Source organism: Taudactylus pleione, unplaced genomic scaffold (assembly GCF_031769625.1).
Source record: "Taudactylus pleione unplaced genomic scaffold, aTauple2 ptg000100l, whole genome shotgun sequence".
In the NCBI taxonomy this organism is placed as follows: domain Eukaryota; kingdom Metazoa; phylum Chordata; class Amphibia; order Anura; family Myobatrachidae; genus Taudactylus; species Taudactylus pleione.
The window spans coordinates 4432072-4449308 of NW_028284502.1; the positions used below are offsets into that span (position 1 = coordinate 4432072).

Here is a 17237-nt window from a genome sequence, read left to right on the forward strand (position 1 = left end):
GATGAGAAATAGGAACATACCGTATGTTAGAGAATAACACAGGAGTGACAGCATTAATTGTGATATCTTGAGTACACAAGTGTACAGTATTTGATATTAGCCCGATAGTTAACTGGAAGGAACATTACGGCCAGAGAGATTCAATAAGGTATAAGAAAGGATACCTAGGGGTAAATTTATTATTGTGAGAGTTTTAAGAAGTGAGTTTTAGAAGTGATGTTGCCCATAGCAACCAATCAGATTTTACTTAACATTTAACTAGCACCTTCTAGAAAATAATAGCTAGAATCTGATTGGTTGCTATGAGCAACATCTCTTCTAAAACTCACTTCTAAAAACTCTCACTTTAGTAAATTTCCCCCCTAGTATTGGAATTAGTGTGGTTATTATCTCAGCCTTTTAATTGCTAAGAGGGAAGTGCGCTTTCCACTGTCTCTCCCTCTACTGCCGGATCCGGGACTCAGCATGGAGGTGCGCTGACATCACAGCTCAACCTCCGACCCAAATGTGCTACTGTGCCTATCCGTGCGTCTTCCATCTCTGTCCTCCAATGAGACGGGATGCGCCAGGGGCGTGCAGTCAGGGTAGGCAGAGCCTCCCCTGTTATACTCCTGAGATTTGATATAAAAATTATTAGAATAATAGAAGATATTTATAACTTAGAAACATCTTCTTTGTTTATTGTGATCATTTTTATAGTTAACACTCACCAGCTTTGTGGAGTTCCCTGGGACTGCAGGGAGACGAGAGAAGAGGCAACAACAGGCCTGCCTTGCTTCTGTATAGTCAGACCTTGCTTGCAGGGCTGGGAGCGGGCCACACCACTGACAGTAAGCTGCACAGAAAGAGAACTAATAGAGGCATGTCTCTAAATATGATGAAGGGAGGGGGCATGCCTTGAGCACAGATGGACACCTTGGATGTGTCATGTGACCAGGAAGTACACTGCAGTGTTTAGAGATCGGAGCTCAGTCTGCATCAGCAAGAGAATAAACTGTGATGCAGGTAGGGAAATCAATGGACACTGAAGCTTGGTTTAGTGAGTGGAGAGTTTGAATAGGGCAGTGTTTCCCAACCTCGGTACTGAAGGCACACTAACAGTCCTGGTTTTAGTGAGCTCCATGATTGTGCACACATGGTTAAGTCAAAATAACTGAGGTACTAATTAAGACACCTGTATTTAAGTGGAGCTATCCTTAAAACCTGGACTGTTAATGTGCCTTGAGGACCGTGGTTGGGAACCTCTGGAATAGGGGGTAAGACAGGCTCCCAGCACTCAGACTCATCTCCATGTGTGCCTCCCCAGTCATTGACCTCACCGCACGTCACTGTGATGTGCTCCTGAGTATCTAATTATAACGGAGACTGTTTGCCTACATATGTGGCGCTATACCGGTGGATAGTACAGTATATTTGTACACTGCAAATACCACTGTCACCACTGATTGAACTGAATATCCATTAACCTTTTATGTACCCTATATGCTCTTGGCTACATCTGTATTTGCCTGCTGTATACATCTGTTATATAAATGCATTAAACCTGTGCTATCTTGCTAACCTTTTCTGACGGTTAATAAACCAATAAGCCTGGCTATTTACCATGTGGACTGGACTCCATCGCACACCACTGACAACTATTGGGTTCCGGACTATAGACAGACAGTAATTAGTTAGACAGTGTCTTGATAGACACCAGATGTTAGACAGTTAATAGTTAGACAAGGAAAAAAGTTTGACACAGACAAAAGTCAGACACACTAAAGTTAGACATGTAAAAAGTTCGACAGGTACAAAAGATCGACAGTGTAAAAAATTCGACATGAAAAAGATCGACACAAAAATGGTCGACACATTTTTTAAGGGTCAGGCACTTACTGGAGTGTTAGGGTTAGGCACTTACACAGACGGTTAGGGATAGGCACTAGGAGGGAGGGTTAGGGTTAGGCACCAAGGGGAGGGTTATGGTGAAGATTAGGGCTAAAAAAAAAAAATAATAATTGTCATTTTTGTGTCAACCATTTTCATGTCAAACGTTTGACCCTGTCGATCTTTTATACCTGTCGAACTTTTTACATGTCTAACTTTAGTGTGTCTGACTTTTGTTTGTGTCTAACTTTTTTCCCTGTCTAACTATTGACTGTCGAACATCTGATGTCTATCTAGACATTGTCTAACTCGGTGGTTCTCAAACTCGGTCCTCAGGACCCCACACAGGTCACGTTTTGCAGGTCACTCAGCAGGTGCACAGGTGTATTCATTACTCACTGACACATTTTAAAAGATCCACAGGTGGAGATAATTATTTCACTTGCGATTCTGTGAGGAGACCTGTAAAATGTGCACTGTTTGGGGTCCTGAGGACCGAGTTTGAGAACCTGTGGTCTAACTAATTACTGTCTATCTCTTATACCACACCCCAACTATCAGCACCATAAGTTCTGCCAATATTAATCACTTTCTGGTACCATAGGATTCACATTCTGTCTTATTAGTCCGCTATATATAAATAAAGTTTCAAACATTTGAAATAATATCTTTGTTCCTCCATGTTTTGTCCTGGGACAGCACCACCAGTAAAGAAATGAAAAAAAAAAACAATGAATACAGGGAGCTCCTGTACAGCTTCTAGTGCAGATGTGTCCAGTGTTTTTTTTTTTTTATGTCATCCATGAAAGAACCTGTCTTCCCCACATCCAATATCCAAATCCTGTTAGCATGAATCTTACACAAGGCCCTGCAAAACTTTAATTCATGTATCTCCCACATGGACTATGGCAATTCCATCCTTGTTGTTCCTCTAACCAGACATCATGTCCATGTAACCATACAATTTATTTTGAACATACTTATTTTTTTCTTATAAAATGTTCCTTGAATGCTGATTCTCTTGCCCCTGATGCCCCTACATTTACTGCTATTGCCTTTCTATAACAAATATGCTTAGAAAATGACTTCTATTAACATCTCCATAAACAAACTGCTCCAATATACATCTACAGTACTCGCTTGCTTCGAAGCATTTCCCAACTCGTCCCCCTGTTCTGTGCACCATCATTATCTGCCCCAGTTCCCTATAACGGGATTTTTTTCAGGCTGCACCCATTCTGTAGCATTCTCTTTGTTGCATAATAAGACTTTTCTCCAGGCTCTGAACTCACCTCTACAGGGAGCTTACCAAATTCCTGCACCACCCTCTGTAACGCCATAAGCTATTCTACCTAATTATTACCCATAGACACTGTTCACTTAAACTTACATTTATTCTATTTTTATTCTCAAACCATCCTCTGGCCCCCAAATCAACGTGTGACATCACATATCCCCACAAAACAGGTTTAATGGCCGGGGCCATTATGGAGTATGCGTCACTTAGCTTCATACAGCGATGGACTGGGGGTCTGATTCAGACTTGGGAATAGAGTGAGATCTCTCTCTCAACTGATCATCTTGGTGAAACCATGCTGCACTGCAGGTGGGGTAGATTTAAAATGTGCAGAGAGATTTAGATTTGGGAGGAGTGTGTCCAAACTGACATCTAAATTGTAGATTAATAATAAAGCTGTGCAGTATTTAGTGGGCTACATGCAAAAGCAGCCAGTATTTACCCCACATGCAAAAAAAAAAAATGTATTTACACCCCTTGCATTGCAATATGGTTTGTTCAGGTTCACAGTTAAGTGCTATGTCTCTCTCTATTCCCAAGTCTGAATCAGGCACTGGGTCCAAGAATTCGCCCCGGCATTGTTAGTGCGCTCCGAAAAAGAGCGTGGCCACACCTCACGGGGATGTGACCACTCATCACAGGGCCTTTCTGAGAGTCACGTGGACGCCCCATCTCTCTGCTTGCCAGGAGTGCCAGATGGCCAGTCTTTAGACAAGTAAATTAAATATTTCCTGTGGTCCCAGTTACTGTGCTGGACTCCATAACATCATAATGTCGTATCTCAGAAACCTGGATCATTTCAAATTATTCATATAGCTGATATTATAGAGATATTTGTTCACAAAAATATTAGATGTGGCTTACAGGGGTTTACCATATTAGGGGGTTTATTTATCATCACTTAATTTCCACAAAAGCAGGTGAAAATTAAAATTTTCACCTGCAATTGTAGAAATTAAGGGTTCGGGCCATTTATCAAGAAGGTAAAGCAGGAGATATCACAGATATTGCATCTCCTGCTTAGTTTACCTTCCTCTCCCAGTATGGCGCGCTGTCCCCATACACTAGTATCACAGATATCTCCTGCTTACCTTCCTCTGACGGAATGGCCCGCTGTCCTCATACACTAGTATCACAGATATCTCCTACTTACCTTCCTCTGGTGAAATGGCCCGCTGTCCTCATACACTAGTATCACAGATATCAACTACTTACCTACCTCAGGTGGAATGGCCCGCTGTCCCCATACACTAGTATCACAGATATCTCCTGCTTACCTTCCTCTGGTGGAATGGCCTACTGTCCCCGTACACTAGTATCACAGATATCTCCTACTTACCTTCCTCTGGTGGAATGGTCCGCTGTCCTCATACACTAGTATCACAGATATCTCCTGCTTACCTTCCTCTGGCGGAATGGCCCACTGTCCCCATACACTAGTATCACAGATATCTCCTGCTTACCTTCCTCTGGCGGAATGGCCCGCTATCCCCATACACTAGTATCACAGATATCTCCTGCTTACCTTCCTCTGGCGGAATGGTCCGCTGTCCCCGTACACTAGTATCACAGATATCTCCTGCTTACCTTCCTCTGGCAGAATGGCCCGCTGTCCCATACACTAGTATCACAGATATCTCCTGCTTACCTTCCTCTGGCGGAATGGCCCGCTGTCCCCATACACTAGTATCACAGATATCTCCTGCTTCCCTTCCTCTGGCGGAATGGCCCGCTGTCCCCATACACTAGTATCACAGATATATCCTGCTTACCTTTCTCTCCTGTAATGGCCCGCTGTCCCCGTACACTAGTAGCACAGATATCTCCAGCTTACCTTTCTCTCCTGTAATGGCCCGCTGTCCCCGTACACTAGTATGGGGACAGAAGTGATCAATCTCCGAAATATTTTGCGTCTGCTCGCGGCTCCTTTCGGATCCCTCTACCCCTGTCTGGCTCCTTCCGCCGGACGTCGGGGCTCTTATGCACATGCGTGACCTACAGACGCACTTGTCTCACTGCTCCAAAAGGAGCAGGGAAAAGATGCAGTGAAGCCGCTCACGGAGACAGCTGATTTTTGGATCAGCTGTCTCCGTGCCGGAGCAATGATGAATTGCTCCGGCGCTCGCGGAGAGTTACTATGTTAATTATCGTGGTCTGTTCAGACCCCTATAATTAACATAATGAATAGACCCCTAAATGTATTTAGTTTCCCAACTATAAAAATGGAATGCTGATGCTTGTACAGTACACTGCTTCCTTGGCAGCTATCGCAAATTCATGCAATCTATTTTTTTCCAATTCTTGCTTCCTACCTCCCTTTATCTCAGTCATGTGGTCACTTTGGCTTACATACAGTACTTCAACATGCTCTTAAGTATTTCACCTTGCATGCAGTCCCGAACGTCATAGAAAATATTTTCATCTCACCGCGCCCTTGTTACTGTGACTCACTCAATGTCACCGTTGCTACTAAACATATACATGACCCCTTTTTAGATATTTTACTTAAACCAATACAGTCTTTTTTACCCTTACTATTTGTATAACCTTTAACAAAGTAGCAAATTTAGCTTTCAGTATGAAATATTTAATTCCTATGATCCTTATTATCAATTGCTTACACACAATGGAAGCAGCTATTTATGAGATTAACCAATATTCTTAATACAATGTATAAAGTCACTAAGAACTAGCGTTGAGAACCCTGAAGCAATAGGCTGCTGTAAATGATCTTTTCATTCCTAACATGATACTACAGTATGTTATAATCACTTTAAAAGATATTAACTTGCAGCACAGCGATTGGCTTATTAAAGCTTTCAGGGGCACTTACCAGTACAATAATACTATTATAAACACAATGGGCAAAATGAAACTACTTTTGAGCACAGATACTGGCATGGTTGTAAATGAACCCATGACTCCGCCACTGCAGGGCAACAATGCTAAGCGCTATGCAAACATGCTGCCTCCCTTGTATACAGCAAAGTTATTAGGGGATAAGTAAAGAGGTACTAATTACTTGGGCCCCACACGGCTCCAGGCCATCTGCTGGTGGAAACAAATGTCCCCAGTTTGCATTGTGCAGCACATACTATTAATATATTTTTTTTCTGTAGGGGACATGGAAACTCATGATTGCCCACGTCCCCGTCCCCCCAGTATCCAGGCCCCGTGGACTTCTCAATGGCCCTCTAGCTAAATATACCTTAATAAACATGGCTGAAATAATCCGTAAAGTCTAGTACAACTTGCAATACAATCTACAGACTTTATCATGAAAATTACATTGTACAAAAAAACACATACTGGTAGAACAAACTGGTACAACATTTGCCCCTATAGAGTAATTACATAATCACTTCATAACTTGGCAGTACTGTACATAACCTACAGTACTGCCAAGACACTGTCCATAGAGAGTTCCCTACTTACTGGTGTCAAAAGCATTGCTTATATCAAGCAGTTGGTTCCGATGGGATCGGTATGAATGACCGGTGGACGGGAGCCCAGCGGTTCAAATCCCGACGCCAGCAGCCCAAACAGTGCAGAACCCGACGAAGGTAAGTAAACCACTTACCCCTCCTTTAGAGGTGCCTAACCCCCCGTAGTGTCTAACCCTAACCTCCCCCCTGGGTGCCTAAACCTAACCCCCCCTTCCCGCACCCTCCCCGCACCCTAAACCTAACCCTCCCCCCAGGGGTGCCTAACCCTAACCTCCCCCCAGGGATGCTTAACCCTAACCTCCCCCCTGGGGTGCCTAAACCTGAGCCCCCCTCCTCGCACCCTAAACCTAACCCTCCCCCCAGGGGTGCCAAACCCTAACCTCCCCCCAGGGATGCCTAACTCTAACCTCCCCCCAGGGATGCCTAACCCTAACCCCCCCTTCCCCTAGCCTGACCCTAACCCTCCCGGGGTCTGTCTAAACCTAACCCTCCTCCCCCGCAGCTGTCCGCTGACAACGCCCGGCTTACCTTCATTCGGTATGCCAGGCGTCGGGATTTTGGCTGGTGGATAATGATAGGCGTCAGGATTTCGCCACCTATCATTAATCCCCTGCCGGGATTTCACAGTCGGGAAGCCGGCGGTCGGCATTTCGACCGCCGGCTTCTTGACTACATCCCGGTTCCAATGACACAATACCTACTTACATGACTTCTGTGTTTGTAGAGAACATTCAACAGTTGAGCATTCAGCAAACACATAGTTACAGGTATACAGACATTCCGCACTTAACAACCTACTCATTTAACAACCGTTCGGACTTACGACCAGTACTCTGACCAGCTGGAACCCATAGTACAATGACTAAAATGTTACTCTGAATGTCTTTTTTTTTATAACTTTAATTGTACTGTACAGTATGTAAGAGTTATGCAAAGTAAAACACAGTATCAAGTTTGAGTTTCCTTTAGACCTTTTCTCTATTCAGAATACATAAAAATGATTACCTCCTGGTTCCTCGTTTAGTGACCAATTCGTTTAACAACCTAGTCGTAGGAACGGAACTCTGTCGTTAAGTGAGGAATGTCTGTATTACAGAAATCAATCTGATTGTGGCTCTTTTGTACTGTAAAATGTAAACTGTCACAATCCTTATTCTTCTTGTGACTTTGGTTAATATACTGTAGTGTACAACATACTGTATAAGGACTAGCACTAGGATTAGAGGAAGATTTTTTTTGTTAGTCACATTTCTATAGAATAATGCACAATTGACACAGATTTCCTCCCCCTCCCGCGAGATGAAATTTCACCACCTGATACCTTAGGGGCTGAATGACTTCTTTCATTGCAAGTATGGCATCTCTCCTACAGTGCTCCTGCGGGTATGTATTACCAGGCTCTGTATTACATTTGGGTGCTCTCTGTATTCACAAAGTGATTTGAAAAGCTGCTAAATACATTACACTGTGACGCCAATATTATTACCATATAAAAATGTTTTATTGTGCTATAATTGTAACTAATATGCACAGTTTGCAAACCACGTAGGCGCTTCCACGATTTCTCCATATTGCAGGTTAATGGGATTTAAGGAGCTTAATGTAACAGCATTTAAAGAAGATTATCATTACTTGCAGTGCAAAACATAATTATCCTTAATTTTTATGGCTGGCCATAAAGAAATGTTTGTACAGAAGCATGACCTACAAGTTAATGTGATATATATATATACTGTATATATATATATATATATATATATATATATACACGTTTTTAATATCAGGGGATTTACCAAAGGTTGAACAAAGGAAATATCAGATATATCTCTAATGTTTATCTAATATCGCAGCCCCATCATTTAATAGAGACTGCAGTCATCAACCAGTTTATCAATCCCCGAATAAGCTTGATTCTTCTATAGCTAATACTATCTTTAGATGACATTAGTTAGCCTATAGCAGGGGTTCCCAACCACGGTCCTCAAAGCACACTAACAGTCCAGGTTTTAAGGATAGCCATAGTTGAGCACAGGTGACTTAATTAGTACCTTAGTTATTTTGCTTTAACCATCTGTGCTTAAGCATGGATATCACTAAAATCAGGACTGTTAGTGTGCCTTGAGGACCGAGGTTGGGACCTGGCCTATAGCCTACTTCTTCACAGTTTTTTAATGGGAGAGGGTTCTTGAGTTTGCAGCCTATACTTGCAAATACGCAATAGGTATACCAGATCAGTACCTAGCAGTAAAGTGATAGTGTAAGTGATAGTGTAAGCTACTGTATCACTTTTCTATTCAGTATTAGCTATGGGCTCTTACTGGAGTCACTGTTATAGTTGTATTGCTTTGCTTTGCATAGGGACCCTGTCGCGGGAGTGGCCAACGAGACCAGCAGTGCTATACAGACTGGTGGCATCAGTTCCTTCACCCACCACTCACACCAATGCCCTGTGCACAGACTGCTCTGTAGCCTATCCTATTCAAGTGAATGCGGCACCTCTCCTCCTCCACCCCTTACCGGCCGTGCGCATGGTGCCACACCTATCTCTTGCATTGATCATGTCAATAAATTTGGTTTTTGTTACTGCTCAGCTTTAAATTGACGGATCGAGATGAAACAAAGTGCAGGTTATTTCTAGGAGTTTCTTCTACAAAATGGGCGTGCATAAATTAGCAACTGCGATTGCATACGCTCTCTGCGCGCGAGAAGATCTGCAGTCTTTGCGGCTGGTCAGACTTGTTGTAAATGCTGCGTGACCGGCCCATGTGCATTGATGTTACTGATGTTTACGCAGAAGAGCGACATTGGATGGATATGAGGAAGCAGCATGGGGCGTTCCTATGGTGGCTGAGCTGCGGCAAGCATTAGCATATTTTTGCAGCTGAGTTCCGTGCGAAATGGCAGCTGCAGTCGCATTAGCGTCCGCTGCTGAATCAGGCCCTGTGTCTCTGTACGCAGTTTTAGTGGCGCTCGCTTCTTAGTTATGTCATCCATTCTGCCGGGGCAATAGGGTTACACATAAGGCCGATGATCGACTGACCTGAGACTTACGCTGGGACATTTTACGCACATGCTTGGATTTGCAAAGTCGCTGGTGGGTGTCTCAAAACATCTGCATAAAATGTCGCAGTCACAGCCCTTAGCTTGAGCTAAGAGAGTTCTCATCGCATGATGTCGACATATTCGCAATGTTGACATTCAGCATATCTAAATATTTAGACTATTGACAGATGACATGTCGACAGCCACAATGTCGGACACTGACATAATGTTGACATTTAACCCTAATCCTAATTGCAGCCTAACCCTTATTGTAGCCTAAACATAACTCTAATTGCATATGATATTGTTACTATCGACATTCGTCATTTTGAACATGTCAACATTATGCTGACATCAACATTGTGGGTGCTGATGTGTTATCTATCGACATTCTAAACAAGTCGACATACTGACAATATTTTGATTGTCGACATCTTGACTGGAACGCTCTTAGAACAGTCCAGGAAGAATAAGAAGCAGAGGACCTGCAATCACCTTTATAAGGCTATAGACATTAGATTTGTTCTGTTCTCTGTGACTTAATAAGGTTCCATGGGGTAAATGTATGAAGCAATGAAAGAAGAGAAGTTACCTATGGCAACCAAGCAGCTTCTTCTAGAATGTACTTGATTAATGGAACCTCAAAACTGATTGGTTTCTATGGGCAAATTCTCCCCTGATCCACTTCCCCACTCTTTTCACTGCTGCATACATTTACCCCAATGCACTGGGATTGGCCAGGCTCTGCAAGGATCCGTATATTATACATTTGGCCACATCTGGACCAGTTTGCACATTGATTTGTCAACCTTGAATCAGTGACGTACACTAGAATTTCAGAGACAACCAAACCGATTTGCCCATCTGTATGCTCAATAATAGGCAGCTCTATAAATGGATCATGCAGCAGTTACTCATAGTTTAAAGGGAGGTGTCACGTATGTTTTATTATTTACTTATGTTGTTGAAGATAATTTGTAGCTTCGAGCCAAGCAGCAGTTACTTTCAATGGCTATTGCAAAATGCTGGCATGCTTACCTGTACATTCAGGTCCTTCTGAAGTAAGAACAACATCTTGACATCATGTGAAGTTATGGAAGTTATGCGTACAGTATGTCATATGATATCCCTGCCATATAAATACATATATATATACAGCTATATTTATATATATATATATATATATATACATACTGTGTGTGTGTATATGTATGTATATATATATATATATATATATATATACACACACACACACACGACTCCAGCGTGTGACACTCTAGGTCAGGGATGGAACCTCAGGCCCGGGGCCGTATAAGGCCCCTGGAATCATTTGGTCTGGCCCTCTGAGCTTTTAATGCTAGCCTCATCTGGCTAGCAGGCTGTCTGGAATGGCACCCTGCAGCCAGAGTCTATGCAGCAGTGCAGCCTGGAGCATCCTTAGGATGCTTCAGACAGTCACACCGCTGCCCTTACAGCTCCAGGTATTGCTGTAATCACCGGCGATTGTGGCCCCGCCCCCGTGTGACATCTCTTGGAGGGGGCGTGGCCTGCATCGGGCCTGCAAATAATATAATATTTAACAAAATGGCCCTCGGCAGCAAAAATGTGCCCCACCCCTGCTCTAGGTGACTTGACCCTATAGTAAAGTACTCAATTGATTCTAAAACTTTTTGATTATAATACTTTAAAAATGGATTATATTGCAAAGAGCACGTTAATACAAAGACAAAGGTAGTGATGCAGAGCAACGGACGTGCTCCAACAATGACCAAACAGGGTCTGTGCATTCTGGGCCTGATTCAGCTTAGGAAAGAATTGCAAAGCTGCACGCAACCAGCTTTGCAATGATGGTAATGCAGCAGGAGGCATCCCAGCTCCCGCATGCATTACTTATCCATGCCGCTTTGTACAACGCAGCGTCGGATAATCTGCAAAAACATCGGCCGGTTAAGTGACCCATGGAGTTATGCAAGCCAGCGCCTCAGATGAGAGAAAGAGGCTAGGAAATCTCCGTCAGCCAATGGAAATCCTGGGCTCTTCCCTCCCCCCAACGACGGCAACACGTCGCTGTTTTGGGAAACGAAGGCTGTCGCTGCCCCCTCCCTGCTCACAAATGGCAGCAGACTGTCAAACACTGACAATCTGCTGCCAGTCTGTGTGCCAACACGCAGGATCCGTACTGCATATGCGCAGTATACGGGTCAGGCGTTTGCACAGATTCACATCTGGCTCTCTGATCACATTTACACGACCGAATATTGAAGCACAGGGGGGTATGAAAGGGCGTTCTGACGTAGGCAAAGTTCTGGAATAGCGTGCCCATGCAAATGTATACCCAGGCAGGACCTAGACAGTTTTGGGGGCGATTCAATTGTTTTTTAAGGCGTGACAATTAATGAGCGCCCAGTGTTGCAGTTCAATTGTTCTGGGCGCTCATTAATTATTGCCCTCCTTGCCCCGCGTATGAATAAAACCATCCATTGTGTAGCAGTGTGCAAGACATTGGCACTACATGCATGAAGGGAAGCCCTATACTGCCAACTGCCAATACTACCTGGACTGCCAAGGAAATCATGTCCAATGGCATCACACAAGTCAATGGAAAGTTAGATAGTAACGTAAGTAAACAATGCCTCATTTACAGTGCCTCATTTACAATACCTAAACTTTGTTAAATAAAATAAATATTCCATATTATGTAAAACCTGACCTGTTGATGAATGGCCAATAACAAAAAGAGCAGCCGTACACAAACTTCTGATGAAAACATCTTTATATTTACTTTGCCTCAATTGCTTCTTTGACACATGAACGGAGAGATACGGATGATCACCTGTCGATTGTTTATTATATATTTAAGGTGCCCATATACGGTGCGATAAAGCAGCTCATCCGACGGATTAGTACGATATCGCTGCTATATCGTACGTGTATGGGCATGATATCGGACAGAGCGCGCTCCCGTGGGGACATACATCGCACCTCCAGATCTTACTGCAGGTTCACTTGAATTGGGGATGTGTTGTACGATCCCATGCAGCGATATGCAGGTGGAGTAGGGGGGTGCCGGCATATCAGGCGGTCGGCAACCCGATCGCTCTGTGTGTGAGGACCACGTAAGGTCGTAAGGTGCATATCGTACTGTGTATGGGCACCTTAAAACGGATGATTCTGTAGGTCAGGGGGAAAGTAGAAGCTGATTTGCATTATTCCTTCGCTGTATAACTGTCAGGCTAACCTATTCCCCTCCCAGGATGGACACAAGTGCTGTATAAGGACTGTGGGCCTGATTCAGAGCAGGACGCTCTGAAAGAGTGTTCGCTCCGAATCAGGGCGTTTTTTTTATTTGTGCAGCCTCCTGGCCGCTCGCTTAGCTGTCGGTGACCACCCACAGCTATTGCGAGCGGTCAGGATGATGGTCGCGATGGTCAAAACCATCGCGACCATCGGGGCTTGCGACGAGACCCTTGTGGTAGGGTCTTGTGGCCACAAGCCCCAGAGAGCTTCTGGCTCTAATAGAGCCGGAAGCTCTCCCACTGACATCACTTGTGATGTCAGTGGGGCCGCCCACAAACGGCAGGTGTTCGCTTGGGAACGCCTCCGTTTGTGAAGCCACCCCCCTGCCACGCCTACAAAATGGGACGAGCTGTCGATCAACATCGGCAGCCGCCCCTTTTGTAGTGAGTCCCGAAGCAAGAGAATTTCTCTCTCGCTCCGAGCTTGCGCACGCGCAGTGCGGCTGCTGCGTGTTCTCAGAGCCCATCATCGACCTGCTTGCGAGCGGGTCTGAATCAGGCCCTGTGTTCTGCAATCACCAAATTATTATTTTTTTTAAAGTAAATAAAAGGATTTTTATATAAGTAGAGACCGATGTTACTCGTTTAGAATGAATTTGGTTCAGTGCCACAGATAGTCTTCTTTAATAACAATTTGCACTGCAGCAATTGATGCAAGCATAGTGTGTAATGCGATCAAAAACAGCCTTGCACTGAGTTAACCCTGCAGCATATCACAAAGTACGTCACTGACAGTTTACTCTCCAGTTACGTATCTACACCTGTAAAGGGATCTACAGAATCATTTTCTAAATGTTTGCCACATGCTGTATTTTCCCTACTGGACATTATTCTTCGTCCTAAAGATATGTTATATCCCTGGATATTTGTAATAATGAAGGTTTAGACTGTAGTCATAATAATAATAATTTTTAATATTATTATTATTATTATTATTATTAGAGTATAATGTCCATTGCATCATACAGGAAAATGCAGTATATAATTTATAATTTAAAGTATATATATTTTTTTGCTATTAGTTGCATCTATACAACCTACACAGTTACAAACTTAGATTAAATTTGCTTTGGACCAAGGTATCTGCGCACAGGCCCATATTAATACAATAAGTTTATAAAATATTTTGTTATGACTATAAACAGCATACAGACCATACTGGGCGGCTTTGATTACCTTCTCACTTGGAGTTGCCATAGGGGAGATGCTGGTGACCAGTGCGGAAAGGGTGGGGTGCAGATATTACTTATTATGGCTCTGTCCCACTGTGCAATGCTGAGAATTGCCCCCTGTCCCACCCATTTCACTAGTTAATGGGCAGGATGCTGGGAAGTGACCCACTCTTCCAGCAGTCTGTGGGGCTTCCCCGAAATTTAGGAGTCTCCAGGCCATTCCGGTATTCTAGAGACATTATATAGAATATGGAAACCCTATAGCTGGATTTGGATTTAACTCATTGGGCCGTGTCAGCTCAGCGCATGCGCTCGACAGCAGGTATGGTAGTGCGCAGACAGTGAAGGATCCCTCTTCCCAATCCTGGTCCTGATTCCCATATGAAGGGACGGAGCTCCAGGAGACAGCGCTGTCTGAAGATGGCGTTGGTTCCCGCAAGCCAACTCCGAACTTTCAGTTTTCGGAGTTTGCTGAATGCAGGACGACCCCATCAGGGCTCTAATAATGAATGGGTCAGTTGCTTAAACCATGCGGAAACTAACATTTGCATGTGTAACGGCCCCTATCGGATGATAAATAGGACCCTAAATGACGCCCTTAGCATGCTTTGTAATTCCTGCTATTAGGTTTTCACATTTTCCTCTGAAATGATATATTTTGCCCACTCATTTGCGCCTTGCTTCATTCATCCGTTAAACTCTTTTGTAGCATTAAAGGAAAACTATTTATTAGTTGGGGCTGCTAAGAAAACGATCTTCTCACAGTGGATTGAACCCACGATCCCTAATATCACACTGTTCCTACTCAGACTCTCCTATCTATTCCATATAGACAGGAAAGAAACGTCTATAAATCAGAGGGTTTAGCTGATATTTTGTTTTCTGTTTGGTTACCATATGTATTACTTCTGTCCCCCCAACTTAAACGGACCCTTATACAATGTTTCCAACTCCCCAGTTGGTATAACTTAGCTATTCTGGACGGAGGTGCACCTTTGTAAACCTGGATATTGCTCTGGTGATCCTGTGCAAGCTTTATATGATTGATTATTTCTCTTTCTAGACGTTTATCATTTTGTAATTGATTGATGCCTTTTTATACATACATATGCCTGTATTCTTATTATTATACTGTTTTACTCTGTAAACTGACTCGGTCAATAAAAATTATTGTTAAAAAAAAAATAGAAAACGATTTAACTTCTTAACTACAATTAAGGGCAACGTCCAAGACATTCACAGAATATATGTAAGATGACACCACAGTCTACTGTACAAATGATTGAAAATCACAATCATTCACTTACTCATTTTCCAGTCTGCTAAAACCATGCTAATACAAGTTCAGTTCACTGCACTGAGGAAATGATACATGAGTTCCTTAAATAAATTTGACATTCAAATTAGCCAAGTTACAACAACCACTGTGAAGCTGTCTCAGGTTAAATAGCAGTATTAACTCTCAGTCTTGCAGAATATTATATGATTATAATACCTTGATACAATGTGCAGTGATTCCTGACAGGTGCAGAGAGCGTAGAGGAAGCAGGTGAATGACGGAGAAGCAAAGGGATAGAACATAATGTTAAGAGATAATTAGGTGGAGCCAGGTTTCCCTGTGTATAATGAAGTACCTGAGAACCAGACGGACCTGATTTTCTACGCATTCAGATGAAATCTTACACATTGCTCCACCTTGCTATTTTTTTTCTAAGAGCCTTTCCGTCTACTAAATTGCATATGAACTATTTCATACCAGTGATGACATTTAAATATTATACACATTTCACTTTATTGCAAAATGAATATTTAGAACCCTGATGAACACACAGAAAAGCTTTCAGAAAAGCTGCCGTCAGCTGTCTAAGGACTAAAAAGCAAATGGAAATACTGATGGTTTTGATACCATCTACAATGAAAGGACAAAATCCCTTTAAGCTTGCCGACAAAAGTAGAATTGATTACAGAGCTGTTCTTTCTAGCACAGTTTTTTTTTAAAAATCCCCTTGTAGTGTTCGACTTGTATAATTTTCCAATGTAATGTAATGGAGGGATTAGCGTAGCAATCCACTATTACACAGATGGTGTAATGCTTAGCATTACTGCCTCACAGCACTGAGGTCATGGGTTCAATTCCCACCACGGCCCTACCTGTGTAGAGTTTGTATATTCTCCCTGTGCTTGGGTGGGTTTCCTCCAGGTGCTCCGGTTTCCTCCCGTACTCCAAAAATATGCTGGTAGGTTAATTGGCTCCCAACAAAAATGAACCCTAGTGTGTGTGTGTGTGTGTGTGTGAGAGCATGTGGTAGGGATTATAGAGTGTAAGCTCCACTGGGGCAGGGACTGATGTGAATGGACAAAATATTCTCTCTGTAAAGCGCTGCGGAATATGTGTGTGTTATATAAATAACTGGTAATAAATAATACTTAAATATAAGTTTCACAATGCTGAGTATCGGAGAGTGATTAATGAGGTCTGCAGAAAATGATTTGTGTTTATAGGTGAGAAAAAAAAGACTAAGCGGTATATTTACTAAGTGGCACTTTTCAAATTTGCTGCGCCTTCTGTTGTTTTGGCAGCTAGATTTGAAAGGGCAATAATATGAAATATAAAACCAGGTGTGTTTTGTATTTAATATTATTGCCCCTTTAAATCCAGACTGAAACCGCAGAACGCGCAGCAGCTTTGAAAAGCTCTACTTAATTAATTTACCCCTAAGCAGTAAATATGTCCAAATGCTTATCTTCACTTTCATCTTAAAAAATATTCAATTCACTATGGGGCATATTCAATTAGGGGTGAAAACGGAAGTTTTTTTTACAAAAAAACTGTGATATTTTTGCCAAAAAACTGGCGAAAACACAATTGGCGAAAAAAAGTGGAGATAAGTTTTCTCCATCCCAGACCAGGCGGAAAAAAAATGCAAAATCCCTATTTTTGGCAAAAAATTTGGAGATTTCTTTCAGAACCCTTTGGACACCCCCCGTAATGATAAATTACCCCCCCAAAAAATGTGTAAGTTGTGCACTTCGACGAAAAATTACTGACCAGTCCGGGGCTGGTTATGTCTTTTGGGAGGGGACCCTACATAATTTTTATTAAATATAAACACTT

At 42.8% G+C, this 17237-nt stretch overlaps 2 protein-coding genes across 3 annotated transcripts in view; one reads left to right on the forward strand and one right to left on the reverse strand.

Moving 5' to 3' along the window:
• Positions 1 to 15669, reverse strand: part of MUC15 (mucin 15, cell surface associated) — a 31382-nt gene extending 15713 nt beyond the window's left edge. Inside the window, exons 1-2 of one of the 2 annotated variants that reach the window (XM_088470406.1) lie at positions 15618 to 15662; positions 711 to 835 (exon numbers count right to left, since the gene is read on the reverse strand). The gene's annotated coding sequence lies outside the window, so the exon portion shown is untranslated. Of the gene's footprint in view, positions 1 to 710; positions 836 to 15617 lie in introns of both variants that reach the window. The other variant, XM_088470405.1, reaches the window with a different exon arrangement.
• Positions 1 to 17237, forward strand: part of ANO3 (anoctamin 3) — a 377773-nt gene that overhangs the window by 270555 nt on the left and 89981 nt on the right. The window lies entirely within an intron of this gene.